The sequence below is a fragment of the Canis aureus genome, chromosome 19 (assembly GCF_053574225.1).
Source record: "Canis aureus isolate CA01 chromosome 19, VMU_Caureus_v.1.0, whole genome shotgun sequence".
Taxonomy (NCBI): Eukaryota; Metazoa; Chordata; class Mammalia; order Carnivora; family Canidae; genus Canis; species Canis aureus.
Window position 1 is genome coordinate 45,455,207 of NC_135629.1, and position 12,895 is coordinate 45,468,101.

Sequence of the window (12,895 nt, forward strand, 5' to 3'; positions counted from 1 at the left end):
CCCGGGAGGTGGTGGCCAGACCCGTGGCTTTGGGGGGACCCAAGCATCTTGAGGGGCGGTTGAGGGACCTGGGCAGGACCAGGCAGCTGTCAGTGTGTTATCTGGGTCTAGGAGAATCCTGCGGACTACTGGACCTCCCTGAACCTTGTGGTGGCGGGGATGGCGGGTGGCCTCACCAGTCGGAGACAGTTCTCCATAGGAATTTGTGTAAAGCTGACTGGAGATGGTCTCTGCAAGCATGAGCGTGTTGAACCCACAGGGTGCTGAGGCCTGGGGAGGGAGCCCCCAAGGGCTGGCACAGGGCAACGGGGTACGGGTCTGATGTGCCTTCTCCTATGGCTCCCCATTGCCCTGGGATGGAGTCCAGACGCTGTCCTCCCAGGTGCTGGCACCCCATCCTGCGCTAAAATCTCGACTCCCCTCACCCCATGTGGGCCCGGCCCCACTATACCCAGTTCTAAGAACGCTGTCTCGTTCTCTGTCACCTCCAGGCCTTTGCTCACTCTGGTGCCCATCACCCCAAGCACCCTCTGTGGCCTCTGACTTGGCTTATTCTCATCCCTCCTCCATTTGGAGCTTAGAGGTCCCTCCTCCTGGCCCCCTATGGCTGCCTGTGTGTCCCTTCCCCTCATCAAACCCAAAAGATCCTGGCATGTACTAAGAGCAATTCTTGGTTATAAATCCTGGGGTGTTTTGAGGGGAGGTCAGGGGGCCTTGGAGGAATAGATGTTTCTCAAACTTTGTCATTGTGACTGGCATGCCCCTAGGTCCCCAAGAAGACACAACTCCACTAAGTGTCAGGCAAGATAGAATTCACTGGGAATAAAACACAGTTTGTATTTGCATATGAACACACGAAGATGATCATTTCATTTTTTCAAAGATTTTATTTATTTATTCATGAGAATACACAGAGAGGAGAGAGAGAGAGAGAGAGAGGCAGAGAGAGAAGCAGGCTCCATGCAGGGAGCCCGACGTGGGACTCGATCCCGGGTCTCTAGGATCATGCCCTGGGCTGAAGGTGGCGCTAAACCGCTGAGCCACCAGGGCAGCCCCAGGATGACCATTTCAAAGACTGGAGAGGGCAGCCCTGGTGGTGCAGCGGTTTGGCGCTGCCTGCGGCCTGGGGTGTAATCCTGGAGACCCGGGATCGAGTCCCACATCGGGCTCCCTGCATGGAGCCTGCTTCTCCCTCTGCCTGTGTCTCTGCCTCTCTCTCTCTCTCTCTCTCTCTCTCTCTGTGTGTGTGTGTCTATGAATAAGTAAATAAAATTATTAAAAAAAAAAAGACTAGAGAGTATTTGGAAGAAAGTTGGGTAGAGGTATCTATGCTCAGGGGTTGAGGTAGGTCTCCCGAGGTGCTAACATTTAAGCTGAGATTTGGAGGATGATAGGAAAGCATCATGTAAATATGAAGGCTGAGCATCCCAAACAGAAGAGATGACTTGCAGGGCCCTGGGGCAGGAAAGAGCTTGGGTGCTGGAGGAACACGAACGAGGCTGGTGTGGCTGGAGCGGAGCGAGTGAAGGAGAAGGACGCACGCTGGAGGGATGGGCTGAAGCCGGATCACATGGGACTTTGCAGGCCACAGAGAGAAGGTGGGTTTTATTATGAGAGAAATGGGGAGCCATGAAGGGTGTGTGAGCAAGGGAGGGGAACACCATCTGATTTATGATTCTGAGACATGCCCTGTGGCTGCTGCGGGGAGGAGGCTGGGGCAGCGTCCAGGCAGGAGTCGGGAGGACAGGGACCAGGGCTGGATGGCAGGAGAGAAGTGGTTGGATTTGTATATTTTGGAAGCTGAGGAGACAAGAGCTACTGATGTACTGGACACAGGGGGGCAGGGAGGAGACTCAGACGCCACCCAGGTCTCAGGCCCAGCACTGAGTGAATGGTGGGGTCGTTGCCTGAGACAGGAAGACTTGGAGAGGTGACGTCAGGGACCAACAGCCCCACCTTGGCCGTGTGCTTGTGGTGTCTGGTCGGACCCATGTGCCTGGGCTGGGCTGGCCAGGCTCCAGATGGAACCATGGGCTTTACAGGCAAAGAGTGGCCTTTGCTGTCTGGGCCTGGACGGGATCCACCAGGGAGAGGCGGGCAGGGGGCAGGCCAAGCCCCCGACGCCCAATTTTTGTGCAAGCAGGCAGGGCCCACCCCAGGTCCTTTTGTTCCAGCTGGAAACCGGGACCAAATCAAAAAGTCCAGATGTGGAGTTGGATGCAGTCCCGTGACCGTGCGGTTTGGGGAGGCCCAGCAGCCAGGCGTCCAGTAGGTCAGGCCTCCGTGTGGCCTCGCTGGCCACCACCCGGTTGGGTGTGGGGGCAGGACGGCTTCAGCTTTGAGTCTCTGGCTGCAACAAAGGTTAAAAAAATAATCACCAGCACCAAGACCCAGCCCCTCCCAGCTTCAACCCCAGTGCTGGGTGGAAAAACAGGTCCTGGGACCCCCGCCAGCCCACAGGCCTGAGACTTCCCCAAGGGCCAGGCCCATTCAGGAGCAGGGGCAGGGGTCAAGAGGGCATTAAGCTGGATCCCAATCCCTCTCTACCCTGGTGACTCAGTTTCTCATCTGGAAAATGGGGCATTGCTGTGGAATCACGTCATGCTCAAGTTCTCCTGGAGCACCTCCTGTATACCAAGCCCCCTGCCAGGTGCTGGGAACTTGAATGTCAGACAAGCCAAGGCTGGCTCTGCCCTCACAGCCTCCCAGGCAGGGGGGATGAGACGGAAGATTCGCTGGACAGGGGTGGTCACCTCCCTGGGCCTTCGTTTTTCCAACTCTATGATAGGGAGAAAAATAGCTACCTCTGAGAGTCATCTTTATTCCCGTGACAGCTTCTCCATGCCGGACTGTTTACCATTCAGCTTGGAGCATCCGGTGGTCCCAATCCAGGGCAAAGGGGCAAGTTGGCTGTTTAAAATCAGGTTTTCCAGGGGCGCCTGGGTGGCTCAGTGAGTTAACCATCTGCCTTCAGCTCAGGTCACGGTCCCAGGGTCCTGGGATCGAGCCCTGCATCAAGCTCTGCATCAGGTTCTGCCTCAGGCTTCCTGCTCAGCGAGGAGTCTGCTTCTCACTCTGCCCCTCCCCCATTCCTGCTTGTGCTCTCTCAAATAAATAAATCAAATCTTTTTTTAAAAAATTAGTTTTCCTGATCCCAGTTGCTAGGAGGAAGCAGTTCACTGCATGGATGAAGAAGATGCAGACCGGTGACAGGGGCTGGGACAGGAGGAGTGGAGAGGTGTCGTTTAATGGGGACAGAGCTTCACCTTTCAAGATGAAAAGAGTTCTGCAGATGGCTGCACAACAATGTGAACCTGATGCCATTTAAAAATGATTCAGATGGCAATTTTTATGCTACGTATTTTTTACAATAAAAGCTAATTTTTTTTAAAAGAGGGAAAAAAGGTAGAGTTTGGAATCAGGTCTGCCTCCTGTTTACTATGTGGCCCTGAGTGAATGTCTGACCCTCTCTGGGTTTCTGTTTGCTCCCTGCCTCCCTCCCTCCCAGCCCTGGGTCTAGGTCACCGCCCAGATCTTCCAAATTCCCTTCAATTTTGCATTTCTCCATTTCAGCCCTTTGGGGCTTGATGCAGGGCTGGGAGCAAAGGGAGCGGAACATCACTTGAGCTGCCTTCGAACTGGCGATGGGGTGAGGAGGCCCCTCCTGTGGGCTCCTCCACTACCCGCCAGCCATTTGGAAATAACAGGCTGGCGGTAGCAGCCGTTCTGGGCAAAGCCCGTTTCCTGTGATGTTCAAGGTTGCCTGGTACCCGGGAGAGGTCAAGAGGCCACCAGAGTAGGGAAGGGCTTTGGAGCTGGGCCTGGAGCTGCCCCCAGTGGCACCCTTCCAGGGAAGCCTGGGTCAGAGCCGGGACCGCCACCTTTCCTAAGGGCAGAGGGCAACAAGAGGGGTCTCTCATAGTGTTTGGAGATGGAGGTAGGGGATGGGAGCTTGGCCCACTACCAGAATCACCCCCATTAAAGCAGGTTGAGCCTAACAGCCTGTGATCCAGAAAGCCCACTGAGGCAGGAGTGAGGAGAGGGGATCCAGTCTCTATTGTTTGCCTATTCAGAGTGGCATCCAGGAGGGACTGACCATCACCACCACCACCAACCCCCCAACACACACACACACACACACACACACACACCTAGAGAGGCTGGTCAGGCTGGACCATGGTGATTGGTTCTGGGAGGGGCATGGGACCCATGCTGGACCAGTGAGAGTCAGCCCGGAGATCTCCCCTGGGCCAATCAGGGGGGAAAGGTGTTCTGTTTCCTCTAGACCTTGGCCTGGAGAACCGTAAACCTGGCCCCACCTGGCCGCCCCAAAGGGCAGGAAGAGAGCTGAGCAGAGAGGTGCAAATCAGATACCACCTCCCAGCCACTAGGATGGCCATCATCACAAACCTAAAAAAGGATCGTTGGCAAAGATGTGGAGAAGCCGGGACCCTCAGGCATTGCTGAGGTGGGAGCGTCGAGTGGTGTGGCCACTGTGGAAAATGATGCGGCAGTTCCTCAGAAAGTCAAACATCGAGTTAAATGATTCTGGAATCTCACTCGCCAGTTATGCACTCGAGAGAACTAAAACAGGTATTCAAACACTTGGCACAGAGATGCTCACAGCATTCATTATGCACAATCGCAAAAAGGTAGAAACAACCCAGATGTCCATCGACTGGAGAACAGATAAACGAAACGCGGCACATGCGTAAAATAAAATGCTCTTTAGGCATAAAAAGGAACGAAGCTCTGATACAAGCTGCAACGTGGATGAACCTTGAGGACACACTCCGTGAGAGAAGCCAGATGCAAAAGGACACATGTTGTATGGCTCTGTTTATATGAAATGTCTAGAACAGGCAAATCCGTAGAGACAGAAAACAGATTAGTGGCTGCCAGGGGCTGGGGGAGGGGACAGAGAGTGCCTGCTAATAGGGACCAGGTTTCCTTTTGGGAGGAGATGAACATGTTTTGAGATAGAAGAGATTATTGCAAGGCATCATGAACACAATAAAAAACACTAAATTGAACAGTTTAAAATTGTTGAAATGATAAATTTTATGTCCTGCGTATTTTACCACAAATTTGTTGGTTCTTCTTTTTCTTTTTTTATTTATTTATTTTTAAAGAATTTATTTATTTATTCACAGAGACCCAGAGAGAGAGAGAGAGAGAGAGAGAGGCAGAGACACAGGCAGACTCCATGCAGGGAGCCCGACATGGGACTCGATCCCAGGTCTCCAGGATCAGGCCCTGGGCCGCAGGCGGCACTAAACCTCTGTGCCACTGGGGCTGCCCTTCTTTTTTTAAAGGAAGAAGACAGCTGACAGAGACACAGATCCTGGAGGCTTCATTTGGGGCTCTGGGTCCAGCCATGCCTAAAGGCAGCCCTTCAGAGATGGGCTTCCGCTCCCTCTAATTTGGCATTTCAGAAAGTCAGCTATGTTTGTTCTCGCCCATGTTCCCATCATGATGGGAAGATCCTCACCAAAGGTGCTGGGGGTCTGAGGAAGGTCCAAACCTCACTCCCTGGCCCACTGCTGTCCCATCTGTAAGATGAGAGGGGGGCAAGCTCTCTCCACGCCAGCAACAGCAGCTCCCAGTTTGCACTCACTAGGATGACGTTTCACTGCCCATCACAGGCCTGTGAACAAGATGTCCTGAGCTCAGCAAAGGGAAGAAATTGCCAGGGTATGTTCCTGCCTTCCATGCTGTGCCACCTCTGGAAGCAAACTGTTGGGGCCTCAGGAGGAAGGTGGCTGGGGCCCCGAGAGGCAGCCTGGCAGGTGCTGATGAGCTCATGCTTAGCATCTGATAAGGTGGGGTTCAAGCCTTGGCTCTTGCCCTCCGTGATCCTGGGCCAGCAGTCTCCCCTTCTGGGCCTCAGCTTCTCCTCTCCAAAACAGACTGGTTTTTCTGGGGGTCAGGTGCAGGGTCTGCTGGGTGAACAGTTGCTGTCTCAGGAGAGCTCATTAATACGCGGATGTGTCTGGTGGAATCTGAGCTGGACTAGGAGTACTGGTGTGGCCAGCGACGGGTGCTGGGGAGCAAGGGGGGCGGACAGCTACCCGGTTTACTGCCCCGGCCAGAGAGGGATGTGGCCAGGCTCTAGCCGCCCCTCTGTGCCGTGTTGCTATTGGCTTCCAGAAGGATATGGATGTAGAAGTAACTCGTTGATTCTTTTTCCACTTGCTGCTGAGCACTCAGCGTCCCGGCGCGCCTGGCCGGAGGCTGGCACTGTTTCCAGGCACCTGGACAGCCTCACTTGGCCCTGGCACAGGGACTCAGTGAGTGCTTGGCGGTTGGCGGGCTCCGGGCGTCAGCAAATGGCGTGGTCCTTTGCTCCGTGGCTGCTCCAGAGTTGGGGGAAGAGAGCACCTCATAGCTCCCATGGCCTCCAGGAGCCTCCCTGGCCGGCCGGCCGAGGGTATGGCCAAGAGAGTGGTTCTGTTGGGGTCAACTCGGAGACTCCCTCCTGTGGCACCTCAGATGTGGGATGCCCCCGTGCCATGCCTCAGCCTCCCTGGAGTCCTGTGGCTTCCACCGTTACAGCTCTGAGCTTCCACTGACGGGCAGCCACATCACCCTGGGTCTGTGGCTCTGTGACACCATGATCCTGCGGCTCTAGGATGCCACAGTCCTGTGGTTTTAGCATACTGTGGGCCCATGTCCCCACTGACCCATGACACTATGACTTTGTCATTCCTTAGTTCTGTGTCTCCTTGTTCTGTGGGCTCATGACTCTTGGATTATTTGGAAGTTCATGCCTCTAGAAAAGAGTAAGTCATTCAAACCAGTGGGAAACAGAGTCAGGAAGTCTCATGGGGTGGGTGTTCCAGTGGCACCCTCCCCCCAGCACCATGTGGACCAACAGCAACAGTGACATCACCCGTTTTCCAGAGGGTTCCATGTACTTGTCATCATCCCATAGCTCCCTCTCAGACTATCCTGACCATTGCTGTGGTTTGGCCATTCCTGGAGGGTTTTATCTCCCTTTGTGGTGCAGGAATATGGACACACAGGTCAGAAAGCCTGGTCTGGCCTGAGGGAGTAAACTTTAAGTTAGGCTAAGTAGGGGTTGGCCGGGTAAAAAGCAGGAGGAAGAGTGCTCCAGGAAGAGGACACAGCCTGTGCAAAGGTCCTGAGATGGGAGAAGCTGAAAGGTAAAAGGTACAGGGAGGCAGCCAGAGAGGCTGCAGTGAGGCCTAATTGTTCACTTCCATTTGTCTCAGGTAGGGACTTCAATTTCATTCTTTCATGGACTCCTTATAGTGATCACTGAACGGGGTTGCCACATAGCCAGAGAAGCTCCCAGGGGGTTCAGCCTAGCTAGCCAGCCACCCATCCACCTATTCACCCACCTATCCACTCACTCATTCATTCATCTGTCCAACCACATGGCTGTCCATCCATCCACCCACCCATCCATTCCATCTATCTACCTATCCACCATTTACGCATCTATCCAACCATTCATTCATGATCCATCTATCTATCCACTCATCCGCAACCCATCCAACAATACAAACATCTATCATCCACCTACCCATCCAATCACCCATCCATCTACTCATCCAACCACCCATCCACTCATCTTTCCCATTTGTCCACCCAACCATCCATCCATCCATTCATCCACCCACCGACTCACCCGAGGAGCCCAAACATGGCTCATGGCTCTGTTCCTGCACAGGGCACCCATCACTGCACCCCTCTCTGTGATCCAGCCCTCCTCCCCCTCCACTGCTCCCTCACCCCTCTGCTCCAGCCACACCTGCCTCCTCGGTGAATCTCCAATGCATCAGACCCCTCCCGCCTCTGGGCTTTTGCCTTTGCTGTGCCCTCTGCCTGAGGCGCTCAACAGCCAAAGTCCATTCACCTGCCCTGGTCTTGGCACCAACCTCCCCCCACAGTAGTCTCCCTGACCCCCTGGGCTGCGTCTCCTCTGGCCCAGCCAGCTCCTACTTCTGGACAGCAAGCATTCCGTGCCACTGCATGCACTTGTCCACCTTTGAGGCCACCCACCTTGGGGCTGAGAAGCCAAGACCACCTCTTCCCTGTTGGCTATGAGGCAAGGGGTCTGTATGGTGGGGAAATTGTTTCATCTCATCCCACTGATCAACAATCATTTCTTTGGCACCCAATTGTGCCAGTCTTCCTACATTGGGGCTGGGGCTCCTCCTTGCCCAGTACCCTCCCTCCCCCACTGGCCCATGCCCTGGTCTGGGCATCTGCCTGCCAGGCAGCCAGTGGGTAAACACACCCCGCCCTCTGCCTCCCGCCCCATCCATCACTGGCTTGAACAAGGGCCTCCTGTTAATGAGCTGGGGTGGGGGCCAGAGAGGGGTAGGAGGAAGGAGGATGAGGAATTGGGGTCAGGGCTCTGGTTCCCATGCTGTTGCTCACCCACCCATCCTCCCAACAGCTGCAGAAGACTGGATGGGGGACACTCTCCCTATGGCCTTCATGGGGGAGGGGAGTGTGTGACTGCCCTCTCTGAGCATCCAGTGCCCAAACTGAGGCCACAGAAGGAACCTATCTCTCTGAGCCTCGGTTTGCCCGTCTGTAGAGTGGGGACGTTAGTGACTGCCTCAGCGCACTTCTTATCAACTAATGTATTCAGTTCTCATGACGATCCCAAGATGCAGGGACTCTTCTTGCCCCCACTTCACTGGGGTTTTTATTGCTCCTGTGCACAAAACTTTAGTCATTTCTAATATTCACTTCATTAAACAGAGAAAGAGAAAAAGAACAAAACTCGTGTAGTTAGCCGCACAGGCTGTCTCTCTCCCTGTAATACAGACACAGGCTTGTTTTACTATTACCTACAAAACCCTCATTAAACGTGAGAGGAGAGAAGAGCACGGTGATCATTTGCCCTGCCACAGTTGTCTCTGGAAAATTGTAACTTCATTCTCCAAAATCAGTGCCCACTGAACGGCACATTGGTCAATTCCAGTTGGTTCCTCGTGAGGTTCTTTCCCCCCTGCAGTGACTCTTCAGGATACTCACTAACCTTGAGAATTCAAAATCCACATTATAATACACTTTTGAAAGTGGCTCTGCCTTCCCTCCAAAAAAGAAAAGAAAAAAGAAGACACTGAGGCACAGACAAGTTAAGCAACCTGCCTCAGGCCCCACAGCAGAGCTGGGTGGGATATGCAACCCAGCGCTCCCAAGCCAGAGAACAAGACCTTTGTCGCTGTGCCCTGCTGCCCTCATGATGGTGAGCTCCTGCCTCCTGGGGCCAGGGAAGGGGGAGCAGAGAGGGGAAACCCATAGAAGTGGTATGGCAAGATTTTGAACCCTTGGCACTTGCTCAATAAAATTGTAGCCACTATATTTACTGTTGTCTCCTTTCTTTATCAGCACCTTTCTGAGAACCTGGGGCAGAATCGGGACAGAGTTGGGGCAGATGGAAAGTGGGAGTGTAGGCAGGGCTTCTTAAAGTTTCCAGTGCAAGTCAGAGGGAGGTGTGCCCAACTCCAGTGCTGGGTGGCACCCTGGCACCCACTCCCCCACCCCCAACTACTTGATCCTTCTGGAGAGATGGGTCCAGTGGGGCCGTCTGAGGCAGGCTGGGTCAGGCTGTCAGCTATGGATGCAGCCGTGGCCAAGTGGCCTCCCTCACTGCCCTGATGAATTCCCCAGACCCTGGGCCTGTGGCTGGGCCCGCCCAGGGCAGGGCAGCTGCCTTCCCGACATACTTTCCCTCTGGATTCACGAGGAGAGGCGGCTGGGTAAGCTGGGGGCGCCCACATGTCTCCTGGCCCAGCAAACCCCTGCCAGGAAGGGCCCGGGGGCCCCATCACACAAGCACCAGCCCCTCTGCCCCAGCCTGGCCAGGGTCCCGGAACCACCGGGTCTGGTGTGATGGGAAGGGGAGCTGGCTGGGGCGCCAGCCAGAGGCTCAGGCCAGGAGGTCCTGGGCAGCAGGATCTTCACAGCTAATGAGGGGCCTCGGCCAGCATTTCTTGTCTGGATTCCGGGGCCAAGGGCAATGGTGGGGGGAAGTCTAAAGGCCTTCAAGCTCCCGCCTTCCCCAGTTCTAATTCCTGCTGTATGACCTCGAGCTGTCTCGTCTCCTCTCTAAGGAAAATGTGAATAAGGGCAATCTGAGTTGTAAGTGACACAGTGTATAAGTTCCCTATTGCATAGCAAGGCTAATACTGGAGCCAGACATCCGGCACAGGTTAGCTCATTCAGTTGTCTCAACAATGATCACCTCCATTTTACAAGTGAGGAAACTGAGGCACAGAGAGGTCAAGCAACTTGCCCTAAATCACACAGCAAGGTTGTGCCCAGCCAACATTTGAACCTAGACCATGTGGCCTCCAAGTCTGTCCTAAAGTACAGTGGAGGCAGGTATTACTCCTATTAACAGTAATGATGTTATGTTAATGACAAGGAATTAGAAGTGATATGCTAATCCTAGGAGGTACCCTCACAGCTCAGCAGCCTCTTCTCACTCTGCACTGAGGGATCCCCAGGCTGTGAGAGAACAAAACATAGACAATCCCAGTTCCCGGAGTCAGGCCATTCCAACCTTCTCTGCCAGGAGTATTCTGCTAGGGGTCCCGGAGAGCCACCAGCCCCTGAGCCTGGCCCAGGAAGAGCACAGAGGGCTTCATGGAAGAAGAGGCAATAGAGCCTGGACTTGAAGGATGGAAGAAGGTACTTGGGGTGATGGGGAACAGTAGCTGCAAAGACCCGGAAAGACACCTAGAGTAAGTTATTCTGTAACGTGAGAATGGTGTAGTGTGCACGAGAGGAGTCACTGCCTGGAAAGAGGATTTCAGGGTTGGTGAGATCCAGGAGGCAGGAGCATGAAACTAGAATGCTCGTCTGGGCCTCTGTTGTCTGCTTTGCAAACTGAGACATCCTCAGGATCTCTGCCTTTGTCATTCCCTCTGTTTGGATGCCCTTCCTTGCATCTCCCCCATGGCCTGGCCATGAACAAGGGCACGTGCATCCAAGTTCCAGCCTCGTGCCCAGCCTGTGGCAGGGGCCTGACTTCCATGCGCCCTTGTCTCAGCAGCATGAGGTCCACACAAGCCCACAGGCCCTGCTGGAGTTGTGGTTTTCCCAAGAATTCCAGAGCCAGCCGGGAACGGCCCCCAGGTATGGTGGATGCCAAGGAAAACAGGAGGTGAGCTCATGGCCCGCCACAGGCAACAGGCAAGGTGGGCACTCTCAAGGCACAGGCTTCACTAGAAATGCCCAGGTTGGGGCTGACTTCTCCCACGCAACCTCCCCGCCAGGCTCCCAGCCTTCTCACTCACCCTCTGTGGCTCCCTATTGCCCTAGAAGGCAGCCAGACTCCGCACTGCTGGTACCGCATCTCCTGAGCCCCAACATCTCTCCATCCTGAGATCATTCCTTCTAACAAACCAGGCTCATTTCTGTCTCAGGGCCTTTGCATATTCTGTACCTCTACCTGGAATACCTACCACCATCTTTTTGCCTGGCCATGTCCTCCTCAGCTTCCTGGTCACAGTTTATGTTCTCTCCTCCTCTGAGAAGCCTACCCAGATTCTCCACCCTAACCCCAGGCTACGCCAGGCACCTCACTGGAGCTCCCACCGGTGCCTGTGTATCCCCATCACAGCTCTGGTCCCTTTGCATGATTATGCAGCCTCCTCCCCACCCACCTGGGCTCCTGTGGAGGGAGGAGTCCAGTCTGGCTTCTTCATCCTATGTCAGGAGTCCAGCCTAGGACATGATATACAGTAGGTGCTCAATGCGTATTTGTGGAATAAATAAATGTGTCTGAAATTTCCCCACCTCCAAGCCATAATTCTGCTGGAATTGTTCTCACCTTTCCCCTGCTGATCTGAGTCCTTTCTTTCCTTCAGGCTTTCTTTCCACCTCCTCCAGGAAACCCTCAGTGACTTCTCTGCAGCCTCCCAAGAGAACGGATCTGGCTATGATCCTACTCTGACTTCACTCATGCCCCTTGCAGTGGCCTTAGGCTAGCCACTTCCCTTTACTGGGCCTTAGTTTCCTGATCTGTACAATAGAGTCTTTAAGCACTTGGAGGGTGGGGTGGAGAGGGTTAACTCCAGAAAGTTGAGGTGTTTTGTAGCTCAGGAGCAAGGCTGGGCTGGGAGGGACGATTTTCCTGATTAGCAGTAATTTTTATTTTTATTACAAGCTGTTCCCACAGCAGCTGGAGCAGAGCTCGGAAGGTATGGCGAAGTCTCCACTAACAGAAGCCCTGGCCACCCCCCACAGATCTCCTCCAGCTGGAGCTCTTTAATTTGTGCACTCCCCTGCTGAGGATGGGCTCCCACACAGCCCACTACACAGATTGGGAAACTGACTGGGCTCCCAGCCAGGCTGCCCCCACCCCCCACTCACTAGCCAGTGAACCAGGGAGAGAGAAGACCATAAATCTGCTCCCAGAGCCACTTGCAACTCTCTAGACCTGGGCAGGGAAACTGAGAGTCTCTGCTCTCACTTGAGCCCCATTTTCCTGTAATAATGATAACCATTAACAATGGTACTTATTACCGCCATTGTGCAGGGGAGGAAACTGAGGCACAGAAGGACATCATTCGCCCCATTTTGAAGCAGCTGAGTAAGGAGTGGAGGGCCAGTCAGCCTGACTTAAGCAGAGCGGGGGGTGGAGGCCCTAACCTTTAGCCTCTCTTGATTTTGTTTCCCAAATGTGAGTTGAGGGGAGCCGCCATGGGGATCGCCTCGCACTCATCTATGTCCCATCCTTGGCATACAGCAGTCATGCAATAAATACGGCTGTAAGAGGGCTGGGGGGTGATCACACCTGATAACCCGCCCCACCGACCTCTACACTCAGTTTCCCCCATGACTCAGTTTCCCCCTCATGTCCAGGTTTGGCAACACCGGGCGGGGCCTTGAACGCAGAGGCCAG

The 12,895-nt window shown here is 54.2% G+C and overlaps 1 long non-coding RNA gene across 1 annotated transcript; it reads right to left on the bottom strand.

Annotated features, from left to right (window-relative positions):
- Positions 1-1,216: 1,216 nt before the first annotated feature.
- On the bottom strand, positions 1,217-12,885 carry LOC144290275 (uncharacterized). Its single transcript, XR_013358033.1, has 3 exons — positions 11,822-12,885; positions 11,655-11,715; positions 1,217-6,772 (listed from the first exon to the last, which is right to left on the bottom strand). It is a non-coding gene; the product is annotated as an uncharacterized LOC144290275 (long non-coding RNA).
- Positions 12,886-12,895: the final 10 nt, after the last annotated feature.